The sequence below is a fragment of the Crocuta crocuta genome, unplaced genomic scaffold (genome assembly GCF_008692635.1).
Source record: "Crocuta crocuta isolate KB4526 unplaced genomic scaffold, BGI_CrCroc_1.0 scaffold58, whole genome shotgun sequence".
Classification (NCBI taxonomy): Eukaryota; Metazoa; Chordata; class Mammalia; order Carnivora; family Hyaenidae; genus Crocuta; species Crocuta crocuta.
In genome coordinates, this window is record NW_027532417.1 from 373,228 (window position 1) to 395,283 (window position 22,056).

Genomic DNA, 22,056 nt, shown 5'->3' on the forward strand with positions numbered 1-22,056 from the left:
CTCCCTCTCCCCCTGCTTTGCTCAGACTCTCTCTCTCTCTCTCTCTCTCTCTCTCTCAAAAAAAAAATATATATATATATATATGCTCCCCAANTTGAAACCTTTGGCACATTGAGGGTAACCATAGTGACAATAAACTGCAGAAACAACTCAACTCCCTAATAGGTAAAAACAAACCCTTACACTCAAGGTCTAGTAGAGAAATGGATGTAGTCATCTCCAAGTAAAATTATCGATATCTATATTATCTACAATAACATGTACAGCTCTCAACAACAGCAAATAAAAATCTAAGGCATATAAAAGGCACAATCTGAAAAGACAAACAGTCATCAGGATTAAATTCAAATATAATACAAATGTTGTAACTGTGAGACAAAGATATAAAATAAAGACACATGTGTTAAAGGCTCTAATTGACAAGGTAAAACAATATGAGAAAGTAGATAGGTAATTTCAATAGAATGAAGAAAACTATAGAGATAAAGAACACAGTAACAGATAAAGAATGTCTTTCAAAAGACTCTTTAGTAGAATTAACATAGAAAAGGAAGAATCAGTGATTTGGAAAATAAGTTAATAAATATTAGCCACCTGAAATGCAAAAAAGAGTGAAAACAAATAAAAACAAAACAGCATTCAACAAGAACAACAAAGTTGGAAGCATTACACTTCTTGATTTCAATATATATTGTATAGTTATAGTAATCAAAACAGTATGGTATAACAGACACATAAATTAATGGGATAAAATAGAGAGACCAGAATAAATCCACGCAGTGGTGCCTGGCTGGCTCACTTGGTAGATGATTACAGCTTGATTTCAGGCTTCTAAATTCAAGCCTCAGACTGAGTGTAGAGTTTGCTTAAAAAATAAAAAAAGCCATGCATAAATGGTCGATTAATTTATAACAAAGTAACCAATGAGGACATAACAGTCTCTTCAATAATTATATTGGGAAAATTGGACAGTCACATTCAAAAGAATGAAACTGAACCATTATATAGTACATGATAAAAAAGAATCAATTAAAAATGCACTAAACACTTGAATGTAAGACCGGAAACCATAAATACCCTAGAAGAAAACATAAGCAATAAGCTCCTTGACATTGGTCTTTGTGATAATTTTTTCACTCTGAAATCAAAAGGACAACAAAACAAAAATAAACAAGTGAGACTACATCAAACTACAAAGGTTCTTCACAAGAAAGAAAACCATTGACAAAAAGAAAATGCAACCTTTGAATGAGAGAAAATATTTGTGAATCATATATCTGATTCAAATAATATATTTGGATAATCTTTATTCAAACTATAAAAGAAACCTTACAACTCAATAGAAAAAAAGCACAAAAACAAAATAAATTAATTAAACAGGGGACATAGAATATCAATAGACTTCTTCTCAAAGAAGATATACAAATGGGTGTTAGGGACATGAAAATGTGCCCAACATTACTAGTCATCACAGAAATGCTAATAAATCGAACCCACAATAAGATATGACCTTATATATGTTTGGAATGGCTGTCATTGAAAAGATAAGAAATAACAAGTGCTAGTGAAGATGTGAAGAAGATAGAACCCATGTGCATAGCTGGTGGGAATGTAAATTGGGTGAGCCACTATAGAAAAATCATAGATGTTCTTAAAAATATTAAAAATGGACCAACCATATGATGCAGCAATTCCACTTCTGTAATGTATCCAAAGAAAATAAAAATACTAACTTGAAAGTATATCTGCAGCCCCATGTTTGTTGCAGCATCATTTACAATACACACAACATTGAAGCTACTTAAGTATCCATCAATGGATGAATGTGTGTGTGTGTGTGTTTGTGTGTGTGTGTGTGTGTGTGTGTGTGTGTCTCTACAATAGAATATTATTCAGCTGGAAGAATTAAATAGCATGGATGAGTCTTCAGGTCATTATGCTAAGTGAAATAAGTCAGACAGAAAAAGAAAAATACCATATGATTTCACTGATATGTCAAATCTTAAAACAAAAGCAAAAACCGAAACTTGGGTACAGAGAACAGAATAGACTGTTGATTTCTAGAGGCAGCAAGAGATATGAAGTGGGTGAAAGTGGTTAAAACATACAAATTCCTGTTATAAAATAACTAAATCCTGGGGCTGTAATGTACAGCATGGTGACTATAGTTAATAACACTGTACTGTATATTTGAAAGTTGCATGGATTGTTGATCTTAAAAGTTCTCATGACAAGAAAAAAATTGTAACTATGTAATGATAGATGTGAACTACACTATTGTGGTGGTCATCTGGCACTACATACATATATATTATATATATATTATTATATATTATATAAATATATTGAATTATTACTTTATTCACCTATAANAAAATAAATTAAATAAAACAGAAAGTGGAAAAAATAAATAAAACTAAATGGTGATTATTTGAGATCAATAAAGTTAATGAATCTCTAACCAGGGTAACCCAGAAAATAACACGAAGACACAAATTACCAATTCTAAGAAGGAAAGATGGAACTTTATTACTGTTCCCACAGGCATTAAAAGCATAGCAAAATGAAACTATGAATATCTCCAGGCCAGTAAACTCAACCATTTACATTTCAGACACACAGTACTAGAAAATTGGGAAGAAATAGATTATCTGGATTGGCATATATAAAGAAATTTAATTTAGAATAAACACTTTCAAGAAAGTTTAGAACCATATACTTTTGATGGTGAATTCTACTCAAAATTTAAATAAGAAAGAACACCAATTCTATGCAATATCATTCAGAATGGATAAGAGGAGGAAATCCTTACCAACCCATTTTATGAGGTCAGATTCATTCTGTTACCCAAGCCAGACAAAGACAAGAAATCTATAGAACAATAGCCCTCATGAGCATAGACACAAAATGCCTGAAAAAAATTAAAGTAAATCCAATTTAGTAATAAATTAAGAAAGGGGCAATATATTACAATCAAAGGAAGTTCAGCACAGGAAAACAAGGTTGATCTGACATTTAAAAACCAAACCATGAGTTATAGGCTGAATTGGTTGTCCCTCAAATTCATATATTAAAGTCCTAAACCTTGATGTGACTATATTTGGAGATAGGATCTTTAAATAAATAATTAAGATTAAATGAGATTATAAGGGTGAGACTCTAATCCAACATAATTGGTGTTCTTATAAAAAAAGGCAAATATACTGGGTATGCACACACACACACACAGAAGGCCATGTGAGGACACAGAGAATAGCTGGCCATTTGAAAACCAAAGAAAGAGGTCTCAGGAAATGCCAATAGTGTCAGTATCTTGATCTTGAACTTCCAGCCTCCAGAATTGTGAGAAAAAAAATTTATATTGTTTAACCCTGTAATATTTTGTTATGGTAGCACTAGCAAAGTAATGTACTATATAATTCATCATATTAACAGACTGAGTAACAAATATAAAAGCTTATGTTCACCTCAGAAAAAGCATTAGCAAAATTCACCTTTATTTATGAAAAAATTACATTTCTCAGAAATCTAAGAATCAAAGGGAACTTTTTTAACCTAGTAAATGGCATCCACAGATGTATAGGTTACATAATATTTAATACAAATATACAAATCCTTTCCTCCTGTGTTAAAAGTGTCTTTTCTCCTCACCCATATCTAACAGCATACTGGAAGTTCTATCCAATGTAATAAGCCAAAAAAAAAAAAAGTATACAGTTCAGAAATGAAGCCATAAAACTGTCTCTGTTTGTAAGATACATGATTATCATTGTAGAAAAATCCCAAATATTCACAAAAAGCTCCTATAACCAAGATTTGAGTTTAACAAAATCACAGCATTAGTTTAAAAAATACAATCACACTTCTAGACACCAGTAATGAATAAATGGAGTTTGATATATTTTTTAAAATCCACTTATAATAGCACCAAAAAATGAAGGACTTAGGTATATCTAACAAAATATGTGGTAGATTGGTGTATTAAAAATACAAAACACTACAGAAAGAAAACAAAGGAAAGCTAAATAAAGAGAGACACATACAATGTTCATGGATTGGAAATCTCAGTATTATTAAGATTTCAATTCTTTCTTACTTTGATCTACACATTCAACAGAATCCCAAACAAAATCCTAGCTAGTATTTTGGTAGTTAATTCTAAAATCTACATGGGAAGGTAGAAAAATCAAAATAGCCAAAACAATTCTGACAAAGAACAGCTTTGGGGGATTTCTGAAATCTAATTTCAATACTTAATATAAAGCCAAAATAATCAAGATATTATGGTCTTGGTGAAAGTTTAGACACATAGATCAATGGAACAGAATTCAAAAACCAGAAGTAATCTCACAAAAACATAGGCAGAATTTCCGGTTTCTAGTTTTGCATATGTGAAGCTTGGAAGTTGCCACTCCATCCAAACAAGTACAAAGCCAAACAGCCTACAAAATCAACAATTCTCCCTAGATCCATAGGTGAGGGGAGAACACCAGGCAAACTTACCCCACTTTTGGAGAGACAAACGGGAAAATATAGGGAGTCACAGCTTACTGGAGCAGATTCATGAGCTGAAACCATCACAGGAACCAGTGCTGGGGTAGGAACACCTGAAATGTAATTGGTGAATTGCTGGAAGCTCAGTGTGGACAAGGTTTAGATTTAAAATCCCCATCAAGACCCAGTCATGGCAAATCCATCTAGTATTGTGAGATTTACCTCCAGGATCTCAACCCAGTTAACACAGTAAATCTTTGAAGAAAATCTGCAAAGGTTTTGGCAGGGAAAGGGAAAAGGAACCGTTCTGAGCACAAGAGCTCTCTGCTTTTAACAAGGCTTGCCCTCAGGGGAAACTAGTTAAATAGAACCTAACCTAGTGGAGTATTATCAGAGCCTAATTGACCTAAGCCCAACTCTATCCCACTGTAGCCATTTTGTCTCATCAAAGAGGGGAGAAATAACTGACAAACAATTGTGAAGTTTTTAGTCTAGAAGCACAAGCTCACTAAAAGACTGAGACCTAATCATAGGACCACAGAGTGCTTCCCTCCGCAGCCCTCACCACCATACTGCTAAAGGCCTATTTACAGCCGTCCTTTTTACCTGGCACATCATCACTGGTATCAAGAAAGATTACAAGGCACACCAAAAGGCAAAAAACATGATTTAAAGAAACAGATTAAGCATCAGACCAGACCTGGCAAGGATATTAGAATTATCAAATGAGGATTTTAAAATATGAACAATTAATATGCTAAAGGCTTTAATGGATAAGGTAGACATTAAGCAAGAATAGATGGACAATGTAAGCAGAGAGATATAAACCCTAAGAAAAATCCCAAAAGAAATGCTATTATAAAAGAAAGTAGTAGAAAAGAAGGCCTTTGAAGGGAATTTATTAGTAGATTAGACACAGCTGAGGAATGAATGTTGGAGCTTGAGGATGTATTAGTAGAATCTTTGACACTGAAATGCAAAGAGAACAAAGACTAAAAAAAAAAAAAGACAGAATATCTACAAAGAATGAGGGAAAACTACAAAAGAAGTAACATATGCATAACAAAAATAGCAGAAGGGGAAGAAAGAGAGAAAGGAACAAAGGAACTGAATAAATATTTCAAAAGATAATGACTGATAATTTCCCCAAGTTAATGTCAGACCCCAAACCACAGAATCAGGAGGCTCAGTAAACACCAAATAAGAGATTAAGAGGTACAAATTTCCAGTTATAAAATAAGCAAATCATTGTCATGTAATTAATGTACAATACAGGGAATATAGCCAATAATAATGTTGTAATAACCTTGTATGGTGACAGAGGGTAACTAGACTTTTCATGGGGATCATTTAAATATGTATAAAGAGTGCCTGGGTGACTCAGTCAGTTAAGTGTTCAACTTTGGCTCAGGTCATGATCTCACGGTTTGTAAGTTAGAGCCCCACATCGGGCTCTGTGCTGACAGCTCAGAGCCTGGAGCCTGCTTGGGATTCTGTATCTCCCTCTCTCTCAGCCCTCCTCTGCTTGCACTCCCTCTCCCTCCCTCTCTCTCTGCCACTCTCAAAAATAAATAAATAAAACACAGTATGCCAAATATATATACATATTTTATTATATTATATTACAAATATATATATATATTTGTAAAGTAGGCACCATGCCCAGCTCACAATGCTGAGATCAAGACCTGAAGACCTGAGCTGAGATTAAGAGTTGAATGTTTAGGGGCGCCTGGGTGGCTTAGTCGGTTAAGCGTCCGACTTTCGCTTAGGTCATGATCTCGCGGTTCGTGGGTTCGAGCCCCGCGTTGGGCTCTGTGCTGACTGCCAGCTCAGAGCCTGGAGCCTGTTTCCGAGTCTGTGGCTCCCTCTCTCTCTGACCCTCCCCTGCTCACGCTGTCTCTCTCTCTCTCCTAGAAATAAATAAAAAAAATTAAAAAAAAAAAAGAGTTGAATGCTTAACCAACTAAAATACCCAGGTAACCCACCTATTCTATTTTTTCAATAAAAAAAAATAACAGCAAGCAGAATAAACAGGAAAAAATTAAAAACTACATATAGACATAATATTTTCAATTACAAAAAGTATAAAGAAAAAATACTGAACAAAACCATAATAACCTTTTTTTTTTTGAGAGAGAGAGAGAGAGAAAGAAAGAGAGAGCAGCAGCAGAGAGAATGTCAAACAGGCTCTGCATTGGCAGCACCAAAGCTGATGTGGGACTCAAACCCAGGAACCATGTGATCACGACCTGAGCCAAAACCAAGAGCCAAAAAATCAACTGGCTGGCTCAGTTGATTGAGCATCAGACTCTTGGTTTTGGCTCAGGTCATGGTTACATGGTTCGTGGGATGGAGACCCCTGAGTGGGGATCCTCGTTAACAGTGTGGAGACTGCTCAGGATTCTTTCTCTCCCTGTCTCTCTGCCCCTCCTCCACTTGTGTGCACTCACACATGCACTCTCTGTCTCAAAATAAATAAACTTTAAAAAAAAAGTAAAACTTAAAAAAATGCCTTACTTATAAGGAAGAAAGATAAAATTTCATATCATTTATCCAGAAAAGAACGGAAGCAAGAAAATGATGAATATAAAATGTAGAGAGAAAAAACACCAACCTAGAAATCTTTTCCCTAAAAATTCTCCTTTAAAAGTACAGGAGAAATAAAAACATTTTCAGATAAAATTTGGGAGAGTATGTTGCCAGGAGACCTATCTTATAATAAATGTTAAAATAAGTTCCTTGGAGGAAAAAAAGTATTATAGGTCAGAAATTGTATTTTAATAAAGAAAGGAAACATATTAAAGAAGGAATAAGTGAAGGTAATATAAAACTTTTCTTTTTCCTATTCTTAACTGACCTCACAGATACCAATTTATTCAAATAATAATAGCAACAATGTACCCACTTATGAACTTTTCACATATATTCTACATATGTACATATGCTTATACAGAAGTGAAATGAATGACAGCAATGATATAAGGGACAGCTGAAAGGACTCAGCATTACTTTGTTATTATAAGGTTTTCACACTACCCATGAAATGGTCTATTGTAATTATAAAGTGGACTTTGATTAGCTGTTGTAAGTGTATATTATAGTCTCTAGGGCAACCACAAAAACGAAGTAGTGCTAAATTCTATGAAAGAAGAAAAAATGGAATTATATGCAATGCTTAATTAAAACCATAAAAGCAGAAACATATTGGAAGACAAAATAGAACAAAGCTATTTTATGGATATAGACAAATGAACTCTAAAATTTATATGGGGAGGCAAAAGACCAGAATAACCAACAAAGTATTGAAGAAGAACAAAGTTGTAAGACTGACACTAGTCAACCTCAAGAATTACTGAAATGCTACAGTAATCAAGAAACTGTGATAGTGGCAAAAGAATAGACAAATAGATCAATGGAACAAAAGAGAGAACCCAGAAATAGACAGACATAAATACATAGTCAACTAATCTTTGGCAAAGGAACGAAGACACTACAATGAAACAAAGATAGCCTCTTTAAGAAATGCTACTGAAATAACTGAACATCCACATGTGAAAAAAAGTACTTAGATACAGAAAATTAGCTCAAAATGGATCGCAGATCGAAAGGTAAAATACAAAACTTAAAACTTCTAGAAGATAGTATCAGAGAAAATCTAGATGACTTTGAGTATATTGATGCCTTTTTGGAACAACACGAAAGACATGTTTCATGAAGGAAATAATTGATAATCTGGACTTCATTAAAACGAAAACTTCTGGTCTGCAAAAGATAATGTAAATAGATGACAAGCCACAGACTGGGAGAAAATATTTGTAAAAGTCTCTGAGAGGACTGTTGTCCAAAATATGCAAAGAACTCTTAAAACAACTATTAAGAAAACAACTTTATTTAAAAAATCATCTAAAAAATGGTTGAATAACCTTGACATACACCTCACCAAGAAAGAAATACATATGGCAAATAAAAATATGAAAACATGCTCCACATCATAAGTCATCAGCGATATGCGCATTGAAACAGTGAGATACTCCTTCATACCCTTTAGAATGGCCAAAACCAAATGCTGACAAGAATGTGGAGGGACAATAATTCTCATACCAGTTGAAATGCAAAATGGTACAGCCACTTTGGAATACAGCTTGGCAGTGTCTTACAAAACTAGATACACTCCTACCACACCATCCAGCATTTGTGCTCTTTGGTATTTCTTCAAAGAAATTGAAAACTATGTCTGTGCATGGACATTTATAGCAGCTTTTTCATAATTCCCAAAACTTGGAAGCAACCAAGATGTCCTTATGAAATGGAATGAATGAACAAACTGTGACACACCCAGACAATGAGATATTATCCAGTGTCAAAAAGATATGAGATATCAAGCCATGAGAAAACATGGAAGAAACATTAATATATGTTACTAAAAGAAAGAAACTAATCTGAGAAGTCTACATAGTGTATGAGTCCAACTCTATGACATTCTGGAAAAGGCAAAACTATGGAAAAAGTAAAAAAGATTGGAGGTTACCAGGGTTAAGGTAGGAAGAAATAAATCTCTGCCTAGAGATCAGAGGATTTTTAGGGTAAAGAAAATACTCTATATGATATTATAATGATGGACATATGTTACTAAACATTTATCCAGACACGTAGAATTCGCAATGCCAAATGGACCCCATGGAAAGCTCTAGACTTTGGGTGATTATGATGTGTCAATGTAGTTTCATCCTTTGTTTCAAAAAAAAGTACCAATCTGGTGAATGATGTTGACAATGGGGAGGCTATCCCATTTTCTCACTATGCCCATGTGAGTGAGGTATATGGGAAATCTCTGTACATTGCTCTCAATATTGTTGTGAATATTGTAAACACACTCTAAAAAACATGGTCATTTTAAATAAAAAGGGAAAGAGAAGAAAACATCAAATTTTAAATCATTTTTTAAAGTTTATTTTTGAGAGAGAGAGAGCACAAGTGGGAGGGGCAGAGAAGGAAGAGAGAATCCCAAGCACGCTCAGGTAAACACAAAGCCCAACATGAGGCTTGAACTCACAAAACATGTGATCATGAACTGAGCCAAAACCAAGATTCAAACACTTAACCAACTGAGCTACCCAGGCACCCCAAAAGCAACTAAGTTTTGATCAAAGTGCAAAACCAATTGGATAGAGAAGGGATAATCTTTTCATCAAATGATGTGAGCCAAGTAAATGTTCAGATGCAAAGTAATGAACCTCAGTACATGCCTCACACCTTATTAAAACGTTAACTTAAAATATATCATTAGCCCTCAATGTAAAATATAAAACTATACAATCTTTAGAGGAAAACATGGAAGAAAATCTGCATGGATTTGGATTTGGTGATCAGTTTTTACATATGTTAGCAAAAGCACAGTCCATAAAAACAATAATAGATAGAACTTCATTAAATTAAATCTTTTGTTCTGCAAAATAAACTGGTAAGAAAATTAAAATACAACTCACTAATTAGGAGAATATATTTGTCAAGAACCTATCTTATAAATGACTTATATAATACATGCATACATATACATAAACACACCCCTAAATTAAAAAAAATTTCAATGGAAAAATTAGGCAGAAGATCTAAAAGAACTCTCCTGCAAAAGATATACAAATGGAAAGAAAGCCTATAAAAATCCCCAAAATTATTAGTCATTATAGAAATTCAAATAAAACCACAATGATATAACACAACATGTCTTTAGAATAACTTTAAAAAAGAAGAAACTATCAGTATGAAATGCTGGGGAAAATGCAGTACAGGACATTAGGAACTTTCATTCATTGCTGCTGGGAATGCAAATGGTACAGGCACTTTGGAAACAGGTTCACAGTTTCTTAAAATGTTAATTCTATACTTAAAAAACAATCTGGCAATCCTACTCCTATATATTTACCCAAGTAAATTGAAATTTTCTGTTCATATAAAACCTGTGTGTGAATGTTTATCACAGCTTTATGGATAATGGTCAAAACCTAGGAATAACAAGCTATCCTTCAACAGGTGAATGAATAAGTCAACTGTTGTACATTCATAAAATGGATTACCATTCAGCTCTAAGAAAAATCATCTATTGGTTCCACAACAGCATGAATTAACTGTAAGTGTATTTTTCTATTTGAAAGAAGCCAAACCCACAAGCTACCTTTTGTATCATTCCATGTACACAGCTTTCTGGAAATAGCAAAACAACAGTGATAGAAGACCGGTCACTGATTGCTAGAGATTTATAAGACGTGTGAGGCTGAGTAAAGGGGGCGGCATCAGAGAATTTTTAGATACTGGAACGATACTTCTACATAATACCTCAATATGGCTCTACGCATTTTCACAGCCAATAGAACAGTACAACACAAAGCATGAACTTTATGCAAACTATAAGGAAAATCAAACAGGATATCAATCACAGTATGAAATGTAAGCTATGAGAAGGGAATCTTATTCTGTAACCACAGGTTACATGAAAGTTAGGGGGGAGAAGGTGACCTTGGTAACTTTCAAAAACAATGTTTTGACTAGATAAAGATGGAAGACTAAACAAATAAAACTGTATAATAACATTATACTCTAGTTTATAAATTTGCTACTCATACTATAGTTTATAAATTTGTTACTCATACGAATTCTATTAGCATTTCTGAAATTGATTTACATACATGCTAGGTTGAATAAGTAAGTAAATAAAGATAATGGGAACTAGGTCTCTCATTGTCAGAAAAATAAATTACATAAATGCAAGGTGGAAGGCATGAATGGACCCTGTGGTAATAGATTAGAGTGGAATACATCATCATAAATTTATATTTATCTTAATATACATCAGATAAATAGATATACTGATATACATATGTATGTATACATAGGTTACCATACATGTTTCTTAGTCTGTCTACTGAGAAGGCCTACAGCCTGTAACACCCTAAGTGAAATGAGTGTCCTTCATATGGAGACAATGGATTTTAAATTCCACTCTCCAAGAAAAGGATCAGGGCTCCTTTGAGCAATGGGTGACTCTAGGGCTATAATTAGGAAAATGTAAGATGAACCTCGCATCTTGTTATGCCAAGCATAAGGAGGTGCTATAAGCAAAGACTGAGTACATTTCAAAAGGATATAGCAGCCAACCTGAAATGGCTTTCAATGTTCAAAGCTAGAATATTTTATCAGCAAAACAAATCAATATGTTATTGGATTGTAAGGCAAAGAATAAGATAAATATCCATGAGTACATATTCATACAAATAAATGATTTTAAAAATAAAGGAAAAGGTGCATATCTTTCTTATAGATGAATTCCAAATAATTAATGAAGTCCACTAATAAGTGAGGGAAATAGAAGACCACCATTAAAACATGACAGTAATAATTGCTGCAGGCATGAGCCACTGATGACTGATATAATTAGCAGTCAAACTTTGAGGAAAAATAAAATAGTTCCATAACCTCAAAGTATCTTCCTGCAAATATTTCTTAATTACTATGGTTGTTTAACTTATGTCCATAAAGTCTTTGATATTTTTCACTCCAGGAGGTAGGGTTTAATTCTTCTTTCCTTGAATGTGGGATAGAACGAGTGGTTTGCTTATAACAAGCAGAAAATGGACAAGAAAAAGTATAACTTTAGAGTGGAGAAATCTAGCAGATATGACTTTAACCATGTGAGCAAGGTTAAAATGGCCAGGAAGAAGTCATATTGATATTATATATTTATGTAATGAGAAGGACATTTCCCTTCTATATTTGTCTTCCCCCAAATCCTTATCCCATTTTAATTAAAAGAAAACATCAAACCCAAATTGAGGGATATTCTACAGAAAACTTAAATAATACTCTTAAAAAGTACCAGTTTTAGGGGCATCTAGGTGACTCAGTTAAGCGTCTAACTTCAGTTCAGGTCATGATCTCACAGTTCATCAGTTTGAGACCCGCATCGGGCTCTTTGCTGACAGCTCAGAGCCTGGAGCTTGCTTCGACTTCTGTGTCTTCCTCTCTCTCTCTGCCCCTCCACTGCTCACACTCTCTCTCTCTCTCAAAAATAAATAAATATTGTAATAAAATGTAAAAAAGTTAAACATTAAGTAAAAGGACCAATGTTTAGGAAGGACAAGGCAAAACTTCACAGACTGAAGGACGCTAAAGGCAAAGGGCTGATTAAATGCAACATGGTAAACTGAGTTGTACACTGGGACATGAAAAGGACTTTTGGGGGGGAAACTACTGAAATTTGAATAAAGCATATAATTTAGTTAATATTTTTCTGACATTTTCCTAATTTTGATATATTTATCATAATAATATGAGATGGAATCTGTCTTACATAGTAGTTCTCTGTGTAATCTTTGTAAATCTCCTGTAAATCTAAAATTACTTAAAAATAAAAAGTTAAAAAAGAAGTCATTCATTCTTACATAGATTCCAAACATATGCCCAGGGCTGATTCATACTTTGATATTAGTTGTTTCAGACAAGTCTAAATTGACATATCTATTAAGAAACATATGGGCTATTAATTTTTCTTCTATATTCTATGCCACTGATAGTGTGTAATGACAAAGAATGCCATTTGAGACAGGAATTCTGCCAACTGCTAATTCTATTTTCTTTCTGAGCATATTATTAGTCTGGTTTTCTAAGACTCTTGGCAGTAGTTTATGTCATGTCTATTAGTGTTATATGTGGAGTGAAACTTTGAATGATTCTTCTATACTTGGTCTTCTTTCCGAATTTACTGACAAAACTCTTTCTTTAACTAGAAATATTCATTTGTAGTTTGGGAAAATATAAAAGAATTTGATTGGTTACCAATGATTACAATATTTAATTTGAAAATCCCTGATAATTTGTGATGATGTAGTACTATTTTGGGGAAAAGTTTTATAAGAGAAAATAAACGTTGGATTGAAGCAAACTAATCACTGTTCCAATGAAATTATATACAGAAATTTATTTGTTTTTATGTACACATGCATTAAACTTTCACATTCACTTATTTAGCAGAAATAGATTTACATTACATATCTGTAATACAGTCCTGTTCACTATTATTACAACTTTATTCTGAGTATCACATTGCTACTTTGACTTCTTCAGTGAGCAATTTTTAAACCATAGATACATCATTGTAGATTAGTGATTTTATTAATTTTCTATTGCTGTGTAACAAATAATGACTATCTTAGGGCTTTATAAAAGTCACACTCCTTATTTCACAATTGCCATAGGTCACGAATCTGGACATGACTTGACAACGTCCTCTATTCAGGGCTCCAAAGGTTCAATGAAAGTATTAGTTGGGCTGCGTTCTCATCCGGAAGTGTGACTGGGAAAGAATTCATTTCTACCGCTCACACAGGTTGTTGACACAATTTATTTTCTTGTTACTCTATGACTCCGGGCTTTAGCTTTCCACAGGCTAGAAGTTGCCATTTCTAGCGGTCACCCACAGTTCCCAGAGGCTTCCCACAGTACCTTTTCATACAGTCTTCTCCCCAGGTTGCTCTACCAGGCCTTCAAGGAGAATTTCTCTTTCCAGTCTGTCTAGATAGAGTCTTATATAAAGTCACTTAATTATGAAAGTGACATCCTATCACCTTGCCATATTCTATTAATCAGACCTAAGTCATAGGTCTCATCTGCTCCCAAGGGAAGTTATTACACAATGGGATGCACACTAAGAGATCATTGAGAGTCATCATAGGGTCTATACCCTAGGGCAATGTAATATAACATATCATATCATCATAAAATAGAAATTAAATTAATGAAAATGCCAAACACAAACCATAGGAAATCATGTTCATTGAGAAGCTTTGTGCTCTATCAACTGAATGTTAGGCAAAACATTCTTGAAAAATAGCACCAACCTTTGCAGATTTTATGATTATTAATAATATAATGGCTATGTATGTAAAATTATAATTAAATTTATATATCATATGTATCCATGAAAATTTCTTTTTTTCAGAAACCACTAAAATGCCTATCAGCCATTTCATACGTCATCTGAGACCACCAGTACTGAACAGACTCTTAAGAGACAAGGCCTGGAGTATAGATCTATTAGACAACAGTCCATGTTATCTCACCAAGATAAAGATATGGATTTGGGGCATTTTCTTCACTCTGATTACAAAGTGATGCTTTAATATTTTTTCTTCTCAATAAATCCCTTCTTGGTTAATTTTCAGCAAATGTGAAAAATATGCTACAGCTATTATAATATGAAACCTCTCATTTTCTGGGGAAATAATTTATGTGCAAAGGTGAATGCATAGTGTTTTTTGATACATTACTAGGCTGGAGCTTCAGTTAAGTCGTGAAAATGTATAGGGATGAGTAAGACAAGATCCCACACTTCCTGGCTATTTAAAGCAGGCACTATTAAAGTGTGCCATGGCAACTGTTTATGTAAAAGATGGACAAGAAATGATCTCAGAAAGGAAAATAAAATTAGTCACTTATTTTGAGGTTGGTTTGGGGTACATCTATTGAACTCAATTACTAGGAGCAAATATCATTATAAGCACAGCTGAAATAAGGAAAGAAATATATTACACTTGTAGGTCTTTTCCAAAAGACCTATTGTTTTCTACGTTAACTGGCCTATTTCAAATACAGATACTCAGTCAGCTGCAGTGCACTCTGTTGTCTTTAGTTATTTCTTTTTCCTGGCCTAGAAAGCCTAAGTATGCTATTAAACTATATAAGGAAATAGATACGAAAGGCATTAAAAATATAAATGGAGCATTTCAAATATGGCACTATAATGGGAAAGTGATACGTCTCTTTTTACAGGCCTAGATGAAGCACAAAAGAAGATGAATATAGCCCTAGATTTATGGAATGCTTCAAGAAGCGTTTTTTGTAAGTTTTGAACATATAGGTTTTCGTCTGCTCTGAACTAACTACTACTTCAGGTGGTGGAACTAATACATTACCCACTATTTCATTTCTATGGCTTAACTTTTAAATAGCATAAAAGTATGTGTTCCTGAAATATTTGTTTGCTTTATTTGCTGTATATCCATAACATTAACAAGACATTGATAACTTATCTAGATATGCTTAAATCACATCATATAAAGACTTCTTTACTTACATAATTAGTTTGGCTCAAATTCAATAGCTATGTACAATAAATCTCATCTAACTGTGGCAGAAAATATGAAAATTATATATTAGTGCTATGTAATACATTTAAAGTTAAATACATTTTATGAAGGCATAGGTCTCATTGTTATGAAACAAACTTTCCCTTTAGCAATATTTTTCTGCGATTAAGTTAGAGATCAGATAAACTTCTTATGCAGTATATGCCCAATAGCAATATAAAATTCAATATCAGCTGCATTACCCTATAGACTTATGCCATCCTATGTGGAAAATGAATACAAAGTAAATAGATGAACCACATATAAAATGTAAAACACACAAAATTTGTCACTTGTAAATGTGAACAAAGAGGGCAAAATAAAGAGAACAAAATTTATGGTGCCAATAGAATAAAGCAAAAACATAAATCTGCAACTTTACATTTTCAATAAGCTTTTTATATGGGCTTAGTTAAGGCCTGGACACTGTGAAATGAGAAGTGTGAATTGTATAATCATCTCCATTAACATACATTGCTACTGCAGGCTAGAGCTCGCATTCATTTATATTTTTTTCTTTCTCTGGAAAATGTTAAAATTATTTCATTCAAACAAATCAAAGCATTAATTCAACAACTAAAGCTATAGCTGGCTAATTTACTTATTTTATGGTAGAATAAAGCGGTTGTAGTATTTATAGATTTCAAAGTGATCAGTTAGCCTCTGAAAAATGGATTCTTGAGCCATGTTGAGTATCATTAGTAACTTTGTAAAACAATATGCACTAAACATTGGTTGAGACAATGCAACAGGGGTGGAAGCAACTGTAAATTATTTTAGTGTCATCTAGTATCAATGTTCCAGTGGAATCAGACGGTGTTTAGAACACTTCTGATTTTATACACTTAATTGAACCATATACAAACTGATATTACAGCCATTAGGTTAGCTTTTCTTTTTGTAAAAAAAAGTTTTTTAATGTTTATTCTCTCTTGAGAGAAAGAGACGGAATGCAGAGTGGGGAAGGGGTAGCGGAAAGGAGACACAGAATCTGAAGTAGGTTCCAGGCTCCAAGCTATCAGCAGAGAGTTGGTCGCAGGGCTCAAACTCACGAACCTTGAGATCACGACAGGAGCTGAAGTCAGATGCTTAAAAACTGAGCCACTTGCGCACCCCACAGTTTAGGCTATCTAAGAGCTCCTCTTTCCTTGGATCTTCTGAGGCTGGACAATGGTGGGATCTGTAACACAGACAAAAATCAAATACTTGGAAAATAAATTTGTTCTACTTTCAGAACACCTTTAGTCAAAAATTCACATCGAGACTTGCCAAGCTGAAGCTTGCCATTCTAAAACTCCTATTTCCTCCCCTTCTCTGGCAAAGTAGACTGAGGTGAGTAAATGCATCACTGAACATTGCAAGCTTTTTATCCCTTTTTATAACTTTCAACTCCCTCTCTTCTTTGTACATAAAAATTCTTTCCCATTTTTAACAAGAGTTGATTTTAATAAAGTTTACTTTTAATTTTTCTGCGAGGAGCAGTCTCTCTTAAATGTTTCTTTTTATCCCATTTTTCCTAACAAGCTTGGTTTTTATTGTGTAGGAAACACATACTAACCACACTTCTCACTCATAGCAGCATGATTCTTGGATAAACCTTTAGAGGCAATGAGAAGTCATTATATGCTATGCTACTTACTTGAGCAGATATAAGTTATACAAGTTGAAAATTAAGAAAATATTTTCCAGTTTGGCAAATCATAGTGTGAAAAAAACAAATTCTCCATTTCAGAACTTTTCATAAAATGGTAGACATCTATTTGTCCTGGGATAAATTGCCACTTACCTTCCTGGGCACATTTAATAGGGAGATCGTTAAGCAAATTTTGTCCTGGGGAATGTGCTAGATGTTATGCATGTACTTGAGAGATACTCTTTGGCTCCATCAAGGAACCTGTTGTCCATTAGAAGAGATTGAAGCATCCATAGTGTTTTACACACTAACACTGAGATAAGCATAGAATACATGGAGCAGACAGGAAACTCTATCCCAGGTCAGATGGGGAAAGCTGAACCAGAAAGAGATAATTGAATGGGGTACTATCTGACTTTTTCCGACATTATCAAAGAAAAATGATGCACTGAGTGTAAGCTGCAAACTTCTACCTTCATAACATGTCACTGAGATAAAAAATGATATAGCAAGTTTAATAATGCAGATCCATACTCAGATATGACCATAAAAACTGAAAAAAAAATCCAAGCTTTTAAAGCTTAGAAAGTTCAAAAAAGAACTTTAGCAGGTACCCATCTCAACATAGAAAAGAGCCAAAGACAATTAACTTGGAGTTGAGAAGTTTAATCACTTCTTGGTCTTTCTTTTTTAAATCTCTATACCCAATGTGGGGCTTGAACTTACAACCTCAAAATCAAGAGTCACATGCTCTTCTTACTGAACTAGCCAGGCACCCCAACTTTTTTACTTTCCCTTTCATGTTCTTAGGTTGTCCAGGACATAGGAATATAATTTGGAAAGGCTCGTTAGTGCGCCAAAGGTGAAAAGCATTTTTGCCATTAAGGGCGAGTGTTCAACTCATATTTTCCAGACTAGAGCTCTCTAAATGGTAGTGGTACTGGAGAGCATTGCTGAATAGTTATACAAAACATCATAGCCAAGAATCAGAAGCACTGGCAACTCTCCCTAACCTATAACACAATAGATATCCACTTACCTGATACTAGGAATACAGTAGTAACAGCAAAAAAGGCAGCAGTCAAGCCAGAGTAGGTGCATGGGTAGATTGGGAAGAGTGGTCAGAAAAAAACAATAGGTACAGACTGGTTGGCAAGTGTCTCTCCATTACTTATGGCCCAAACCGTGCAGTTGCAGTAGCTGGGACATAGTTGACTCTCCGTATAGGAGTACAATCTGAAATTAAAAATAAACAAATAAAACAAAATTGAACAAGCTTATTCTGGGGTGTGAGAGAGAGAGTTTATTGTAGAATAGTGAGTGGGTTAGCCTAGAATAGCAGTAGTAGAAGGACTCTTTTTCTTTTTAAAGAGAGAGTGTGCAACTTGGTAGAGACAGGGTGGGGGGACAGAGGATCTAAAGTGTGGACAACAGAGAGCCCGAAGTGGAGCTGGAACTCAGGAACCATGAGATCATGACCTGAACCAAAGGCAGACGATTCACTGGCCGACCACCTAGGTGGCCCAGAAGGACTCTTAGAATAAAAAAAGATATTCTTCCTATGCATCAAGTCAACCAGACGAGAACAATCCCATACCCTGTTTTGTGCTTATCCAGAGATGGCTAATATTATATAAAAGAATAGTAGAAAATCAATAATGTAAAAAAATTGAGGCCTCGCGTTGGCTCAGTGCTTATAGTACAGAGCCTGCTTAGGATTCTCTCTCTCTCTCTCTCTGCCCTTCCCCTGCTCATGATCTCTCTCTCAAAATAAATAAACTTAAAATAAATTGAAAAAAGAAAACATGGTTCATATAATTGATATTTCAAAATGAAAAATTTCAACAGGAAAATAAAGGATGTTAAATTAAAAATTAAGGAGAGGAAAAGATGGCAGAGAAGTAGGGAGCTCCATACATTGCACTTGCCCCCATGTCTTGTACGGAGAAGATCTGAAGCCATAGTAAACCTTACAGAATCCAGGAGATTGGGAGGAAAAAGAGGCAGAATCCACTGAAAAAACCTTCTAATGTTAGTGCGAACTGGGAAAGATAAAATCGAGCCAGGATCAGAGACCCAGAGGGACAGGGCCGATCCTCCTCTGCAGGGAGTGAGAGGGGAAATAGAGAGGCCAAACTACTCAAGACATGGTCACTGTCTCTGGGGAACAGAAAAACCTCACTTGGGGCACAGAGGGACCCAGTCTCTGGCTCTCCAGCTGACCCAAACAATCCCCGGGAAAACAATTGCGTGGGCACCAAATTCCTGTGTGCGCCAACTCGACCTGGAGGGGCCACGCGCTAACCTCGCTTTTGTGCTTCTGGCTCAGCTGGATCCCTAGAGGGGAGGCAAAGGGTTTAAAACTGGGAGATTTGACCGCTTTGTGTTTTGGGTGACGAGACCCAGAGGGACCCGGTTTCCTGCTCTCCAGCGGACACGAGGCACCCCCCAGGTGAACACCATCCTTGCTCGCCAACCTGACCTGGAGGAGATGGGAGCAGCGATTCTGGTTCAATCCCCAGGGATAGGCAAGAGGCTTGAAATTGCCCTGAGGGGATCGCCTGCGAGTTTGTGTCTATGGCAATTTCAGTGGGGCGTACGGACTGGGATTTGGAAACTAGGCCTGGCCTGAGATATAGAGCGTGACCCACCTTGGCTGAGTACCCCAGCACGGGGAGTTTACACACCTAAAAATGTGAGGTGCAGCACTTGGTTCAAGAAGGGACTGGAGCACCACCACTCTTCTCCCCACAACCACCAAGGCAGAACTCCCACCTGACGCATTGGATCAAACTGTGCCCATCACTGCTAGAGAGCTGACCTCCTCCTTTTTTTTTTTTTTTTTTTTNACAGTCACATTTAGTCCATTCTATAGATGTAAATTCTACAACTACCCACCTTTTCATCTCCTTCTCTCAGGAGTAATTAGACTAGATAGTTTCTCTGGATAACACCAGCGTCTTTCTCTCACCTCTCCAACCATATTCCATCATTTAGATCTTTGAAAAATGCTTCTTATCCCTTCTGCCTGTTCATTCGATTTCCAATTTTGCCTCATACCCGCCCTGAGGTCTCCAATGCACGGATTGAAGAGGAAGAAAGGAGAATAAGTGATTTAGAAGACACCATTATAGAAAAAGAAGAAACTGAGAAAAAAAGAGACAAACTGATCTAGGAACATGAAAGAAGAGTTCGAGAGCTCAGCTATACACTCAAACGCAACAATATCTGTATCATAGGAATCCCAGAAGAGGAAGAGAGAGGGAAAGGTGCTAAAGGAGTCCTGAAACAAATTATAGCAGAGAACTTCCCCAACCTGGAGAAGGAAGTAAACGTTGAAATACAAGAGGCACAGAGAACTCCCCTCAGACGTAACCTGAATCGATCTTCTGCACAACATATCATAGTAAAAATGGCAAAATACAAGGACAAAGAGAGAATTTGAAAGCAGCTAGGGAGAAAAGGGCCCTGACATGCAAAGGGAAACCTATCAGAGTGGTGACAGACCTATCTACTGAAACTTGGCAGGCCAGAAAGGAATGGCAGGAGATCTTCAATGTGATGAACAGAAAAAATATGCAGCCAAGAATCCTCTATCCAGCAAGCTTGTCATTCAGAATAGGAGAGATAAAAGTCTTTCCAAATAAACAGAAATTGAAAGAATTTGTCATTACTAATCCAGCCCTACAAGAAATCATGAGGGGGACTCGCTGAGGGAAGTGTTGCAAGGAACGAAGATACCAGAGACACCAGCACAAGCATGAATCCCACAAAGGACAAAACGACTCTAAACCCACATATTTCAATAATAACACTGAAAAGAAATGGGCTGAATGCTCCAATCAAAGAACATAGGGTAGCAGAATGGATAAAAACCCAAAATCCATATATTTGCTGTCTACAAGAAACTCATTTTAGACTGGAAGATACCTTCAGATTAAAAGTAAGGGGATGGAGAAATATAGATCATGCTACTGGAAATCAAAAGAAAGCTGGAGTAGTTATACTTAGACAAACTGGACTTTAAATTAAAGACAATAACAAGGGATGAAGAAGGGCATTATATAAAAATTACAGGATCTATCCGTCAGAAAGAACTAACAATCATAAATGTCTATGCACTGAATATGGGAACACCTAAATATTTAAACCTATTAATCACAAACAGAAACAAGCGTATAGATAAGAATGTGCTAATAGCAGGGGACTTTAATACTCCACTTACAGCAATGGATAGGTCAACCACACAAAAAGTCACTAGAGAAACAATGGACTTGGAAGACACATTGGACCCGATGGATCTACAGATATATGTAGAACTCTACATCCTGAGGCCAGGGAATTCACTTTCCTCTCAAGTGTGCATGGCACATTCTCCAAGATAGATCACATACTGGGACATAAAGCAGCCCTCAATAAATATCAAAGAATTGAGATCATACCATGCACACTTTCAGATCATAATGCTTTGAAACTTGAAATCAATCACAGGAAGAAGTCTGGAAAACCTCCAAAAACATGGAGGTTAAAGAACACCCTACTAAATAAGGAATGGGCCAATCAGGCAATTAGAGAAGAAATTTAAAAATCCATGGAAACAAATGAAAATGAGGATACAACAATCCAAACTCTATGGGATGAGNACTTCTCCAGGGAATTCTACCAGATTTTTAAAAGAGAATTAATCCCAATTCTTCTCAAGCTATTCCAAAAAACAGAAATCGAAGGAAAACTTCTGGACTCATTATA